This window comes from Schistocerca serialis, chromosome 1, assembly GCF_023864345.2.
Source record: "Schistocerca serialis cubense isolate TAMUIC-IGC-003099 chromosome 1, iqSchSeri2.2, whole genome shotgun sequence".
NCBI lineage: Eukaryota > Metazoa > Arthropoda > Insecta > Orthoptera > Acrididae > Schistocerca > Schistocerca serialis.
Window position 1 is genome coordinate 747,249,227 of NC_064638.1, and position 17,159 is coordinate 747,266,385.

Sequence of the window (17,159 nt, forward strand, 5' to 3'; positions counted from 1 at the left end):
GATAATTTCTACTACTTCTAACAGCCTCACAGGTGAGCCGTCAGCACGTCAGAGTACGATAATGAGGACTCAGTGAGAAGCTTGGAACCTCATGAGCGCTATAGAGGAACTGTGCTAAAGAAAAGTATCTGCTCGAAGATCTGGAAAGCTGTATTGGTCCCTGTGCACATCCATCCTGCATCCAAGTCCATATGGAATAGGATGACACGGTGGCCGGTCGGCATCACGTGGTCGTCTGGACCTAAACGCGGGGTTACTGTCTTTTCAACCTGATTACTTGTTTGCTTGCTGGTTGTCAAATAAAAAAAAATGGTTCAAATGGCTTTGAGCACTATGGGACTTAACTTCTGAGGTCATCAGTCCCCTAGATCTTAGAACTACTTAAACCTAACTAATCTAAGGACATCACACACACCCATGCCCGAGGCAGGATTCGAACCTGCGACCGTAGCGGTCGCGCGGTTCCAGACTGCAGCGCCTAGAACCGCTCGGCCACCCCGGCCGGCTGCTGGTTGTCAGAGTCTATCATTTGCCTTCAAATTAGTAGAAAAACCAGGAAAAGCCCAGTTAGGAAGGACATTTGATTCTTGATTCTTACTTGTTCTTCAGTCTTGATTGTCCTGTGAAGCTTCAATATCTTCACGTATTAGTATAGCAGTCTTTATTTAGAATGCTTATGACCAACCTTTATTTCTTCTTTTGCTACAATACGCCGATTGCACCTTTCTATATTTTACTTCTGTTTGTTATGTGCTTGTTATTGCGTTAGTTTGATGATTTGACGTTCCAAGTTTGTCTCTTGCTAGGCAGAGGGGTCTTCTGTCAGTGGCTGAGATGCTGCTGCTTCTAGTTTCGTTTCCGAACCATGTTAGGGAGCCGTATTCTCATTACTGACCTACAGATGCTTTCTACGTCACACAGACTACGTGTGTACCGGCGCTTCCGAGGTTGTACCTGACCATCTTGACTAGGTTGCCTCCCTTAGTGGCTCATTCTATCATGTGGGTCAATTGTTTGTTCCATGACAGTCAACCAGATTGCTGTCTTCTGGAAGTCGGCGTAAGTCTTTGTCGGCAGAGTAAGATCTCACTTCATTTCGGCAGCATGGCAGCATGGTATCCATTACTCCAGCCTTTTCAAACAGGTGGTTATATTAACTTCCACCGTTTGTGGTGGGGCTTAGGACTATCGTCTGCATACAGTGCGAGGTCTTCATTCTATCTGCTTAGTGTCGATACGTCAGCTTTGGGGAAACTGTGCAATACTGGGGAGGGAACTGCTCAATGTGGTACTCCTCCTCTCTGGATTTGTGGGTCACAGACATTGTCGCGAGCAGTTATTCACATTTCTCCGTTCACAGCGCTTAGGATGATTAGTAGCAGCTGTTGAAGCGGAAAGTCTTATCTCGCTAGTTTATATTAGCACCCATAAATCATGCCTTATCGAGGGTACTGTGCATATCAATAGAGGGAGAAAGCACCCAACCTGCACGTTTAAGGTTTCTGTGATGCGCATTATTGGCCCCAGGGTGGATTTGGCTTTCATAAATCTTGCTACAAATTAGGGCGGATTCTGTTCTTTGAAGCAAATTTCTTATTCTGCTGCCGACTGTGGTTCCGAAGGTGTTTCCTGTTATTATTTACTTCTCATATGTTTCGTGTCAGTTTTGTTTCTTCGTGTGTTGACGCTACCGGTGATTTGGCATTATTGGTATTACTGCGTCTATCCTCGAACGAAATGCGTCATGTAAAAGCGTGTCCTTTGGCTCTGTGTGCATTTGTTTTATTTTCTTCCTGGAATGTTTGAGATTTTTCTCTTTGTTCAGCTGTGATGATGTCGCCTAGACGGAGAGCTGCTTCGCTAGATGAGATCTCTTGTATGGTCACTTTTTCGAAATTGTTTTCAGAGGAGCTGTGGTTTTCTCATTTCTTACTTTGTTCCGGTCCTAAGAGATGGCGGGTTATTTCTGATCCAGCGCGTAGCAATCATACTGGCAATTAGGGACAGATGGTTCCCAGTTGGGGATGTATGGCATGAGATAGCGCCATCCGGCATTTGCCTTAGGATCAAGAGAAAGTCTTTGTCGAAAAATATTCGTGAGGATTGAAAAAATAACTTTTTAAATTATTAATTTCTGTTGATTTGCTAATTAACGCCATTTCACCAACTATGATTTGTTTGTGCAGCTACATCTAACATAGTTTCTGAAATCTCAGTTTTGCGCATTACAGCAATATTACTGTTACCAGCTTGCACCACACGCACGTGTCCAATAAAAACATCATCTTCAGACTTCACAGAGAATATTGTGTCGTACGTATATAAAAGACAAGTACGAAGTAATAATTATAACTGCAGTATATATTGAAATGTCTTAATGTTTGAGCTAGGCCTATTTAAATTGTTTTCTTTGACATACTAGATCTTTATATCGATCATACTTAATAGGGCTCTAATAAAGATACGTAATGGAGCGTCTAGCTGGATTAATTTCTGGTATAACTTTGTTTGCTGCCAGTATTTAGTGCATGCTAATATTAAGCTACGTAAATCGGATTCTTCTTCACTTTTGTCCACACGCAGGAGAGTATAAAACTTTCATTTTATAGAGATGACTGGCGTAACATTCAAATCCTAATCCTATTCACGTTATGGAGCTTTGGGGCCATTTACTAATTTAGACTCGGTGAAATTGCGCTGTTCTCATCCGGTCAGATGTATGCTGACGTATTTTTTTTTTTTTTTTAGGGGGGGGGGGGGGAAGAGATTTGCTTCAGCTCTGTTAAAAGTCTTCTTGTATGTATTGACATATTCTGTGAGGGAACGAGTTAATCAATATAGCAATGCAGGAGAAATCAAGCATTTCCTACCGAGGTGAGATTGCGACAAATCATGTTTGAATGGGAGGATGGCGGTGGTGTGCTTTCCGAACGCCGCGAATAATACTGTTGATTATGAAAACGAGACGCAATGGCGGCAGACAGCTGTCAGCTCCTGAGCTAATATACCTTTTCAGAGCAGGTCCTGTTGCGGACATTTCTGTGCCAACATGCAATAGCGCTAAGACAAGGCCGTAGGGCTAAGTAATTCGAAGCTGAGCGCTAATTCAGACAAAGCTCATGTCGCGGCATCTTGGGCTGGATCATCCGTCCTTAGATTTGACCTAAATTATTTCCACGTCTATATTTTAGTTAGGCCTGTACGACATAGTAGAGCTTTTAAACCTATTCTGTTAACCACAACGCTCTTTAGCACTATTGTTAACGCGTCTGTCCATAAGAATCCTGGTACGTCTTCGATAAGTCCACCAAAACAACCAACAATGGGAGACGTAAAGGGATTTTAAATGCAGGCTAACAATAGGGAGAAAATCTCTCGGAAAGAAAGATAATGTTAATGTCTCTTTGCGAACTGTGATTTGTGTCTCACTGACAAGGACATTGTACATATTTTAATAGAATGTGATAAATAAAATCATCCAAGAACAATTACACTGTACAGTATTGTTTTCCTCTTAGAGTAGCTATTAATTCCTTGGATAGGGCCGCTGGCAAATGTGTTTTCCATTTCATCCGTCTTTGTAAAAGGAAACTTTAAAATGTGTGAAGAGTTTCTTGTTTTTCGTTATGTATAACTGGATGTCATGTCAAAAATTTGTGGCATTTGTTGTGGTAGTGCAGTCAGACTAATATACCGTGTAGACTAATTATATCGCACAGTTGTGTTTTAAGTGAAGACAGATAAATGTTCTGTTTGTTTCATTATGTGGCTTAATTTATCTGATGAAATGGTCTGCGCCTGAAACAGAAAAATAAAAAATATGTTAACACCTAACACAAATTTAAGTTTTAGGAAGTCTCTTCTGAAAATATTTGTCTCGATTGTAGCATAATGTGGACGAGCAACATAGATGATAAACTTCACACGCAAGAAAATAATAGTCTACGAAATGCGGTATTAGAGAATAAGAATAAGGATAGGTAGATCGGATAATTAATGAAAAGGTAGTGTACGGAATCTCGTGTGTGTGTGTGTGTGTGTGTGTGTGTGTGTGTGTGTGTGTGTGGGGTAGGGAGGGGGGCTGAAATTGAAAATTGGGGAATTATAGAGAGAGACCAAGCATACAGCGAGCGGCTTGAAGCTTGAAGTGGATGCAGACTGTAGTAATTACGCAGATATAATGAGAATTGCACAGGATAGGTTAGCGTGGAGAGCAGTGTCCCTGCTGAAGACAGCAACAGCTGCAGCAACAACAAAACAACAACAATGGCGACGACGATGATGACGTCCATCTGCCAGCTGACCCATAATAAGAATGAGTGGGTCGGAATTGGTAACGACTATTTCACCTTAGCTACGATAATGAAACTGGCGTCATACAGTCAGAAGCCAGGATTGTCCCCCCACGTTATTCATAATTTAAAAGTTTAATGTGGAAGTTATTCCACGACAAACCAGGTTGATAGTGCCTCTCGTCGTCAGGTGCCCTGTGTTTATTCCCTGTCACACAGTTACAACAAAACAAAAGCTGGTCTCTGGTTCGCTTCTTTTCTTCTCGTGCCCAAAGCTTTTAGGGAGGACGCGAGTATTCCGTTCGGTCGCTCAGCTTTATCGCGGAGGCGCCGGTCCGGCGAGGTCTACCCCCTCCCCTTCCAGCTACCCTCACGCGAGGGTATCCGCACTGCTGACGCGGGATGGCAGCTGACGGCCGCTCTTGTCCATATCATTCTGCTTCGTCTCTTCTGACAACTGTGCCCTTACCGACCGAACAGCAGAGACGCCAATGCACTAATTACGCCGCCATAGCCCACCATTCCGCTTATTACGTCGCCAGTCTGACACATATTCAGTATTTCGCCAATAAAAACTTTACTTCTCCTCCTTTTATCTAATAGATCAGTCCCTCACATTTTCTAGAGTGAACTCATTGCATATGCGTCTAATTTCTCTGCTTCCCTTAATATTTGTTACATCTATTTAGATGTCTATAACATTCGCACAAAAAAATTACGCAGTTTTCATGAATACAGGGACTGGAACTCCACCGACAAACTTCCAGAAGTGGTAGAACAATCAAAAGAAAAACAAAAGAAGTCTAGTAATCAAGGGACGTAAAAAGCATACCTTAAGGACTATGAGCACTTGTTCATCTTCGGTACTGTGAAATACACATGGTACTGCAAGCTCTTAGCTTTCCACATTTTGCGAGCAGGTAGAGCGCACCAAAAAAAAAAAAAAAAAAAAAAAAAAAAAAAAAAAAAAAAAAAAAAAAAAAAAGTCTAGTAAACATGGACTCCAAAATACATACGTTAAGAGGTATGAGCACATCTTCTGCAGAAGAGGTGTACCTCACAGTCGCGAAGATGAGCAAATGCTCATAGCTCTTAACGTACGTATTTTAGAGCCGATCTTCAATAGTTATTTTTTTCTTGTTTTGGTCCCTACTGCCCAAACTGTGAAACTTCGTCGAAGTTATAGTTCACCCTGCATGTAATGAGCGCTCACTTTCTGGAATGGTGTTTCTAACAACTCTAAAGCACTTTTTCTGTATCAGTTTTTATCAGTATCTTTTTGAAACTATACCATAAGATATCAGCTTCTCGAAACGCTAACGATTGAGCTGTCAAATTTGACCCTTCTTTAAGTAAAGCAAACCTTCACGTACTGTTCTTTATTGAGCAGTAAAGCGTATTTCACGTAACTTCAGAAGCCTTCAAGCCGTTCTTGTAGACTTGGATGTGATTTATACAAACCTCTTCATTTGTCAAGGTCTCTCTTGATCACGTAAACAGTACATTTCATGAGAGTGTTCCTAAACATCTTTCCTAATCATTTTATAGATTCTTCCCGAGAACCATTCGCGTCTGTAACAGAAAGGGAGGAAGTGACACAGGTATCCTCCACAACGCGCTGTAATGTGGCTGGCGGAGTAAATATGTAGGCGTAGATACAGGTGTAGATTCAATTATGAATTTTTGGTGAAACCCTACAATTGTATAAGCTAAATGAAACACTTTTTGCCTTCTTTCATATAACTTTGTTTTCGGATGACCTAGGTTTGAGGCTCTAAGCCCCTACACAGGAACAGAATTATCATTTTTTTTCTCTCCCTTTCGTCTCTACTGACGCATAAAGTAATATTTTCGAAAGAATGTCAGCTCATAGTGATGAATTCGTCCTTCTCCGCAGTTTTCATGTGGAATTAAAGATAACAATGTTCGGATCTGGTGTTGCGTTATCAAATGAGCTGTGTAGCTGAGATTCCTCGTGACTAGGTAGTAAACATATCCTTTATAGTAAAAAAATGGTTCAAATGGCTCTGAGTACTATGGGACTTAACATCTTAGGTCATCAGTCCCCTAGAACTTAGAACTACTTAAACCTAACTAACCTAAGGACATCACACACATCCGTGCCCGAGGCAGGATTCGAACCTGCGACGCCGGCCGCTGGTGGCCGAGCGGTTCTAGGCGCTTCAGTATGGAACCGCGTGACCGCTACGGTCGCAGGTTCGAATCCTGCCTCGGGCACGGATGTGTGTGATGTCCTTAGGTTAGTTAGGTTTAAGTAGTTCTAAGTTCTAGGGGACTGATGACCTGAGATGTTAAGTCCCATAGTGCTCAGAGCCATTTGAACCATTTGAACCTGCGACCGTAGCACTCCCGCGGTTCCGGACTGCAGCGCCTAGAACCGCACGGCCACCGTGGCTGGCTCCTTTATAGTAGCTGCCGTTTAATATAAGTAGCATTCCATTTCCTTATACAACGATTGCATTAGTAATGGATAATACTGGTCTTGGATACCTACTCATCACCCTGTATTATAGCTTGTCAAACTTCTCTGGCGCATATTCTGGAGCATTCCCGAAGGATTCCCTTCTATAATCATGTACAGAGCATACTAAAGATCTGTAGTGCCTCTGAAGAGTCCCATCTGCTCCCCAACACTCGCGAGTCATGAACCGAAGGGTATATACTGTTACATTTATTTTTAATTAGACGTATTCGATATGTCGATACACTGATAGACTTGTGTGTCTATATATTACAGGATTTTGACTAAGGGTTTATTAGGAACGGCGAACGAACCCAAATGTGTCGTGACTGTAGTCTTTGTCGCCTTTGTGAGAAGAGTGCTTATTGGTCTTTAAGGATCATTTGAATGTGATGGGTGGGTAACGGTTTAATAACGAACGTCATGTAGTTCTACGCCAACGTCAACGTCATTAAGCAGTTGACAGGGACTCATAGACCACTGAAGCGGCCTGGCTGGTCAGCAGCAATAAAGAGTAGCTAGTAAGTTCTGAACGATTCCGTGAACAACGTGGCGATTGTCTATTGGGGTGTTATCAGTATATTTTACTTTGTTATTTCTCAACCCTCCGGGTGTAGACCGTTTGTCAGCAGCTACAAATCTGCTGGTTTCCAGACCGAAGAAATTATCAAATACACACACATTAACATTTCTGAAATCAGAAGGAATAAAACTTTCACCCTTAATTTAAAACTCATAACTAGCGTCGTGGATTAGGGCCTCTGGTCTGTTCCTGATTTATAGTTAACCTGTTTCTAGGACGTCGGACATAACGCCTTACTGACGGTGTATAGCGTTTACATATTTAATATTAGTTTGTTCATCATTTCTTTTATTGTCTCTTATAGAGCAGTCCTTAAATACGCCTAGGTGTCGGCGCCACAGTTCTGCTGTTCGGATCTGGATGTCATCTCTATATTTCAATACCCGTGTTCCACTGCCATACGATAACACCAGAATCATCGTCATTTTGTAAAATTTATTTTGTTTCTGCTGTGCCTTCCCATTATCCTATAAGTTTTGTCACATATTTAACAGCCGAGCGGTTCTAGGCACTTCAAATGGCTCTGAGCACTATGGGACTTAACATCTTAGTCCCCTAGAACTTAGAACTACTTAAACCTAACTAACCTAAGGACATCACACACATCCATGCCCGAGGCAGGATTCGAACCTGCGACTGCAGCAGTCGCGCGGCTAGGCACTTCCGTCCGGAACAGCGCGCCTGCTACGGTCGCAGGTTCGAATCCTGCCTCGGGCATGCATGTGTGTGATGTCCTTAGGTTAGTTAGGTTTAAATATTTCTAATTCTAGGGGACTGATGACCTCAGATGTTAAGTCCCATAGTGCTTAGAGCCTTTTGAACATATTTAACAAATTTATAACTATGTTACAACCACATTTGCAGGTCACGTCACAGCCAATATACAGGGTGTTACAAAAAGGTACGGCCAAACTTTCAGGAAACATTCCTGACAGGGCTGGTACCCACGTCCCGCCCCATATTCAGGCTACATAAACATTCAAAAAACGTTCTAACACTTGCACGTCGGATTAACTCTTGATGCAGACAGATGAGATTCACAGATCCTGTCTTGGAAGGCCGAACAAAAGACTGATGACCTTAGATGTTTAGTCTCTTCAGATCCTTAATCAGCAGCAGCAACAGCAGGAGCGTCAGAGCATCAGTATATGTTTAGGGTGACACGTTGGACCAAGTAAGGCAGCGTGCCGTGAACAAAAATTAGATTGTGTATATCATGTTTAAGAAACATGAAGTTTATGCGTACGTATCAAAGAAGGTGAGCCAGAAGGAGTACTTGATAGGCCGGTAAAGGTTTCGTAAGGGATAGCAGCATTCTGCGTCGGCTATCACGTATTCGGCTCCGGCAGCGCAACAGGTCGGCCACAGCGCAGAGCCAGCGGCCCCACTTGTTGTGTCGTGACGTCATCGTGTCGCGTGCACCTCCTAGAGGCGCCTCGAACAACAGCCGGTAGGCGGCAGCCAGGCAGTGGCCGGCTGGCTTCTCGCTGCGATCGTCGCACGCGCGCCCTGGGTCCGGGATCCTTCTGCACATATCGCAGGTATGGCTGGCGCTCCCTGACGTCGCTGAGCGGTGACGTCAATGGTGCTCCACGACAGGATGCTGTACGCCTTGTCTTTGTATACGTAGCGGGTACTGAAGTACGCTGTTTGCTTACTGAGTGAAAATTACATGTGTGGAGAAACTAGTTTTCTGCTCACTGTACCGCTGTATCTCTGTGATTAGTAATTAGAAATGTTACTGAAACTGATGCTACGAAATATAGCTTAATGCAGGCAGTCGTTTTCCCCTTTTAAATATTACGCGAGAATGTATTCGGGCTAGGTTCGTTGATCGTGAATTATGTTCTCTTGGTTACGTAAAGTACATCCATTCATTCCCGTGCCTACTTATTTAGCTATGAGTACAGATTTTTACATTGAGCTACTTGATAATTAGTGCTTCAGGAGTTTTACATCTACGATGTTCACGGACGGTTCAATAATTTACGCTTTAACCATTAATTGTTGTTGTGTTTTCGTTTTTCGAAGCAGATTGGTTCATCGAATTGTATCCGAAACGTTGGAATTTCGGTGTGTCACGTTGTACAGATAATACGATATCGCTCTGTGACGTGATGTTGATGATGATTTCTATAACCAAACTGATGGAGCAATCGAACATGAAGCTCTGCTCCCTTGTGTTGTAGTGGTCAGTTATTAGTTCACTTTGAAAGAAAAACAGTTTCCTTCCATTCAGATCTGTTTTGGTGGCCTGGCTAGATGATGATGATGATGATGATGATGATGATGATGATGATGATGATGATGTTTGGTCTGTGGGGCACTCAACTGCGCGGTCATCAGCGCCCGTACGGAGTCCCAATTTTTACAGAGTCCCATCTAGCCACTTTAACGAATGATCATGAAATGATAACACGAACACCCAGTCTCCGGGCAGAGAAAAATCCTTAACCTGGCCGGGAATCGAACCCGGGAATCCGTAATACAGAAGCAGCAACGCTAGCCACTAGACCACGAGCTGCGGACAACCTGGCTAGAAATCTAGCTCAAGAAATCTCGCATGTATGCAGAAACAGCAATTCGCAGCACTTTCTCGAGTAAGTTCGGCAATTTCACGTCGCATTACCATTTCTTTCGTGGAAACACTGTGCCAGCTGGTTACGTGTTGCACATTCCTATTCAGGCGTCAAGGAAGCACACTGTGTTGAAACCGATATCCCAACCTGAGAGATTTCCCGGACGCCTCACTTTCATTGAGCAATAGCCGTATGCCGAGCGAGTCAGCATTCCAATGGCCAGCCGACGTGTCCGGTAGAAATGAGGTGAAGCTCAGGGTCACCAGTACTACAGCTCTGGACGCTGCGATCACCTACACAGTGAAGGCCACACATTTCATCCACTCCCCCTTAATACCTCTCTCTCTCTCTCTCTCTTTCTCTCTGCGTGCGTGCGAGCGCACGCGCTCGTGTGTGTGTGTGTGTGTGTGTGTGTGTGTGTGTGTGTGTGTGTTTGGTTTTCTCTTTGTTTTTCGGATAGCAGGATGATATAACACCCCACTCAGTACCTTGTTGATGGTCATATTGTACTAACTCCTCCCCCGTTACAACTGCGCTCGTCGGGACGTCCGGCTGGCTGGCAAGTGATAGTTTGTCGTCGCGACGACATCTTCTGGTATCGAGAGCAGACCATATATCCGGGAGAGCGGTTAGCTGGCCGCACGTCCTTCCAATAACGCGTGACGCATCAGACAGCGAGAGAATGAGGCTGCGTTCGGTCAGCAGGCCGTTGACCTATGAGAAAGATAATAGACAGCACTATGGAGTTCATCAGCACCTCCTTAGTTTGTTCAACGTCCACATGCAATTTCAGTGAGATCATACAATGACATTCTGCTAACCTACAGTAGCTTCACACATTGTTACATTAGAAATCGAACAGATATGACTTAATTAACAATGCAAGTTTAGACAAATAAATTAACGAACGACGAAACTGATCCCCCGTGGTACAGAAAATAGGTCAGACGACTATTTCAGAAACAACGAAAAATGCACGCTAAATTTAAACGAACCCAAAATCGCCAAGACTGGCGACCTATTACAGAAGCTCGAAATTTAGCGCGGAATTCAGTGCAAGATGCTTATAATAGTTTCCAAAACGACTATTTGTTTCTAAACCTGGCAGAAAATCCAAAGAGAGTCTCGTCTCATGTAAAGTACATTAACGGCAAGACAAAAGCAATGTCTTCTCTGAACGATAGCAATGAAAATATTATCGACGACGGTGCTGCTAAAGCAGAGTTACTAAATACAGCCTTTCGTAATTTTGGAAATTTGTGGTAAGGACCTATGGGACCAAACTGCTGTCATCGGTCCCTAGGCTTACACACTACTACTTAATCTAACTTAAACTAACTACGATAAGGACACCACACACACACACACACACACACACACACACACACACACACACACACACACACACACACACACACACACACACACACACACACACACGTACCCGAGGAAGGATTCGAACCTCCGACGGGGGCAGCCGCGCGACCCGTGACGCCTAAGACCTCGCGGCTACCCCGCGCGGCTTTTCGCAATTCCTTCAACAACAACAAAAAAGACGAAGTAAATATTCCAGAATTCGAATCAGGAGCAGCTGTTCAGAGTATCCTGATGCAATAGCTCCATACTTAACAATCATATACAATCGCTCGCCCAACGAAAGATCCTTACCCAAAGACTGGAAAGTTGCGCAGGTCACATCAGTATTCAAGAAAGGCAATCTAACTTAATTACAGGCTCATATCATTAACATCGATATGCAGCAGGATTTTGGACCATATATTGTGTTCGAAATCATGATATATCTCGAAGAGAGCAGTCTATAGACAAATAGGCAACATGGATTTTGAAAAAAATTGTCTTGTGAAACACAACTAGCTCTTTGCTCACACGAAGTTTTGAGTGCTGTCGACAAGGGATTTCAAATTGATTCCGTATTTCTAGATTTACAGAAGGCTTTTGACACCGTACCTCACAAGCGGCTTGTAATTAAATTGCCTGCTTGTGGAATATTGTTTCACTTATGAGACTGGATTCGTGATTTACTGTTATAGAGGTTACAGTTCATAGTAATGGACGAAAAGTCATCGAGCAAAGCAGAAGTGATTTCTGGCGTTTCCCAAGGTAGTGTTATAGGTCCTCAGCTGTTCCTTATCTAAATAAACGATTTATAAGATAGTCTGAGCAACCGTCTTAGGTTGTTTGCAGATAATGCTGTCGTTCATTGTCTAGTAAACACATCAGAAGATCAAAACCAATTGCAAAACTACTTAGGAAAGATATCTGTATAGTGCTAAAATTGGTAATTGACCCTAATTGATGAAAATTGTGAAGTCGTCCACATGAGTGCTAAAAGGAATCAATCAAATCTAAAGCCCACAAATTCAACTAAATACCTAGGAATTACAATTACGAACAATTTTAATTGGAAAGAGCACGTAGAAAATGTTGTGGGGAAGGCGAACCAGAGAATGCTGTTTATTGGTAGAACACTTAAAAGATGCAACAGATCTACTAATGAGACTGCCAACACTACACTTGTCCTTCCTCTTGTGGAGTACTGCTGCTCGGTATGGGCTCTTTAACAGGTAAGATCAACGGAGTACATCGAGAAAGTTCACAGAAGCGCGGCACGTTTTTTATTATCGAGAAAGATGGGAGAGTGTGTCACAGACATAATGCAGGATTTCGGGTAGACATCATTGAAACAAAGGCGTTTCTCGCTGCGGCGGGACGTTCCCACGAAATTTCGACCACCAACTTTCTCCTCCGAATGCGAAAATATTTTGTTGATGCCGTCATACATAGGGAGAAACGATCATCGCAATAAAATAAGGAAAATCAGAACTTTCACGGAAAGCTGTAGATGTTAGTTTTTTCCGCGCGCTGTTCGAGAGTGGAATAATAGAGAATTAGTGTCAAGGTGGTTCGATGAACCATCTGCCAGACACTTAAATGAGATTTGCAGAGTATCCATGTAGATGTAGAATAGCAACTGTAAATAATAACGAGATTTCCATTTTATCTTCGGATATTGTCACATTTTCCCACGTACTTCACTGTAGGCACATGGCGTCATCGCTTTGTTTACTTCTGTAATCGGAGACTGCGGAACTATCTGGCAACTTCCGCCGAGCCGCTTCCGATCCAGTTTCGGAGTCAAGATATGTCGACACAGAGAAATGTCATGTTTATCTAGAGCACTAACTGGCGGTGAGAGGTGACGTGCTGTTAGCAAAGGATCATGCTGCTTATTCGGAGTCTTCATTTCGTGCAGCAATCTGACGTAACTGAGTAACGACATGAACCTGCAGACAGTGACCCTTTGATATGCGAGAAACACACTCCCTCCGAACGTTAAGTCTCCACTTAACAATAACGTTCACATTTCCCCGTGGATGTCAATGAAATACAAATGTCAGTTGGTAACTACAAAAAAATTAGATAATGTAAAAGTGAAGATTGTTCGATACGCTATTTAACAAGGCGAGAAATATTCAGCTGCTGTAGGGCACTGAAAGAATGCATCACGGAGATTGCACAGCTCAGTGGAGTCCGACACACGATTTAAATTTAGTATCACTCTATAGCCCACGGTATAAAATCATACATGTAAACTTTGGTAACAAATAATGGCAACACAGCCAGTATGCACACAACTTCTGTGTTGCCGGCATTTTGAGCAGGCTTGGCCAGGAGACAGATGACATCATTAAATTATAATTAAACGTGAGTGGCACACGTAGTAGCCAAACATAAAGTTCTTAAGACTCAACCTAGCACTAGCTCTTTGAAGGATCTAGATTTTAACGAGACGTAAAACTTTAGGCACTACGTATGTCTGACACACTTCCTTAAATGAAATGCGTATAAGCTACTTTAAAGCTCTCCCTTATCAACGAAATAAGACACACTAGTGTGCCGTAACGGATTATGCCGTCTCTACATAATTAGAATGTCGTGTAATAGCCAGTAACTACAGAAACTACGAATACCAAGCGTTATACCTTCCGAAATGCAAATGTTAGAGCTGTTTCATAGCTGTTTTCCTTGTAATTTTCTGTTTACCCCCCAGAGAGGAAAGAGAAAATGTCATCACTTGGCATGAATACACAATATTTCAGTTAAAAATCCATTTACTTTTCGACGTAGCACCCTTTAAGGTAAATTCTCTTTGCGAAACACTTTTACGCTCAACAGATCTCACCCATTAAAGGCAATGCTGCTATCGTGCAAGATACCCATCTATGGTTATCATCTCTCTTCATTAGATTTTAAAACTTTTTCCAGCATTATTTTACTTAGATCTACTTATAAGTGTAAGTCATATTTTAAGGAGTCTGGTAAACGGGATGGATGTTGCAACTATTTGTACTTTCTGAGTATTATAGTAACATTTTTGGGCAGTTGCATTGCTCTGATGAAGGATAATATGCCACTAAAATCTCACCCTTCTTCATTAAGTTGCGACAGGTGTGTCTTATAAGCAGCCCAATTATTGTTTTATCTTTTGCAAGGTATTAAACTACAATAATCATCTCTATCCTAGAAAACGCAGGCGGGTGAAATAGCATTCATCTTAATTGGTGAAAGGCTTTCAATATTGTAATCCTTTTGTTTACGGTGCGAAACGGTGCCTTCACGTCTCATTCAGGGTAACAAATGGGTGCACAAAAATCAGTTCTGATATTTTTAAAAAGGGCCAAATATTGCTGAGACATTTGCTTTGATGTTATACACAGGTCAGCATTCAACATATGTGCCATCCCCTTGCACAAAAGTAAGCGCAACCAATACTTCGTGTAAAATGTGCTGCAGTATTTTTTCTGACAAGTGTACGGCATGAACTAGATCAGACACCTTTTATCGCAGTTTATTAAATGTTTTTCTTGGTGGATGCAGTTACAGGCATCCTTCACGTGGATCATCTTAAACAGAAGTCCGGTCACACTGATTTAGCATCCCACTTCATAAATGTTGAAAATGAATAGATCTCCGTAAAACCTTCACAAGATATGAATCATTTTCTGTTGCCAATAAATTCTCCATCTATTGTATGCTGGCACAGAATCCTAGTTCTTCACTTCCAACGAAACTTGCTCCACCAGCTTAAAAGCCGTGCAAAGTAACTATTCTGCGTATCACGTTAAAACTCAACTACCGTTATTGCACAATATGTTCCACAATAGGAAAAAAAAATTATCGGTGTCTCTACCAGACTGAGAAATTTGACTTGGCCTAATACGTCCTCCAGCCATTAGTCCGAGCACCGATGGCTTCATATTAGTTTATTTGCAACACTATATAATTCGATGAGGACGAAACACGTCATTTGAACTAGCGGTGCTATGAGGGTTTCTGCAGTGGGATCACGCCTTGTGATACCCTCAGTACAAAGAGGTTGCAATTCACTGATGTAAAAATGTTATGTATTTAGTATTTTTAAATGAGCTATTTAAAATTTTACAGTACTGGTCTTGTAAAATTGTATTGTACAGTCCATGTCAGTAACTGATCTACACTTTCACGTCACGTCACGTTCAAAGATTTAACGCGGCAGATACCAACGACACGAGCTTCAGGAGTAAAGTGATGGTCAAATTTTTGGTTAACTGCTTTCTACAGATTTCAGGTCTCCATCTCGACGACAAGGACCTGTCGATGTGGAATGAGGAAATATATTTCAGACAACTGAATGCGTTTTTTGTAATTAAAAACAATTTTATTCCTGTCAAGCCGCCGGCCGACGTGGCCGTGCGGTTCTAGGCGCTGCAGTCTGGAACCGCGAGACCGCTACGGTCGCAGGTTCGAATCCTGCCTCGGGCATGGATGTGTGTGATGTCCTTAGGTTATTTGGGTTTAACTAGTTCTAAGTTCTAGGGGACTAATGACCTCAGAAGTTGAGTCCCATAGTGCTCAGAGCCATTTGAACCAGCCTGTCAAGCCAAGCACATCGTGAAAACTGAAAAGGAAACACACATCAGGCGACAATAGAAAAAAAAGCAGGCATTTATAATCTGCTTACTGTGACTGCTGCTGCTTATATTAGGACTACTGCGTTTCGTAACGCGAGGTCTGTCTTGTCCCTCCACGATAAAAAAAAAAAGTGCACATGCAACGCATAGGCAGTAAGAGACTGACTTCTAGATAACAGGTGGAGGCCTTGACTCGGGTCATTTATGTGTAGCGATTACAACACGTGAACAGTTCCTCTCCACAAGAATCCTCCAACTCGTCAGTGTGTAGTATTAGTATGCCGGAGAACCCGGATAATGAAAGTAATTTTCTGATGACAATTAATGGTCTACGTTAATAGTTATCTTAGGGCAGGTCTTTCAGTAACGTCAGGAAAAATAACTATACGGATTAAGATTAAATAATCGATGCTTTCTTTACCAATAGGCCATGCTTGCTGTTTCAACAACTTCATCAATTTGCAACGTAGCCAATCCAAAAACGGTACGTAACGCTTCGCCGAAAAATAACGTGGTAGTATAACGATCGAAACTGCTTCTAATTTCCTTTAACTAATTCCTAATGCTTTTACTATTCGGTTAAGACAGTTATATGAAAAGTAGATAAATTGCATACTGATATTTGAGAGTAAGTGTTGATGTGATAATAAATGTCCTTGGAAATGTGAGTAGGCTGTCTTCCAGTGTCAATAAAGCGAGGAAGCAGCCTACCTCCAATAATTTTGTAAAAACCGTTCTTTACACTTCAGTTCGGTAATGTCTGCAGAGTAATAAAGTAGTAAAACTAGTGTCTTCCATGTAAATCACTATGACAGCGCACTTAATTACGTGAAAAATTCTGTAAAGTCCTAGCAGTGAACTGCTTATTTATAGGACATACGTAATTTTAATCTGCTGAGTTATTGCGAGAGATATATGAGAGAAAACTTATCTCGGGAATTTTGTGTTGCACATGCCAGTTAACATCTGACGGTGTGTTTGCATAGATGGGATTTTAGCTGTTCCCTACCTGCGGTGACTGCTGCGATATCTTTGGTGTCGACGCTTCGTTGTCTCGTTGATCCATAGACATAAATTAATGTATGTCTGTGCGTTGGCCGTTGGTCTGGAGCAAATACAGCGATGATCTATTCCATAAATCACATGGAGTGACTCCAGACGCTAATAATACTGTGATGTCTGCTCCGAAGAGTCACACTGTCAAAACACAGTAAAAAAAGGAAACCAGTTTTCACTGCTCCACCGTAAAAC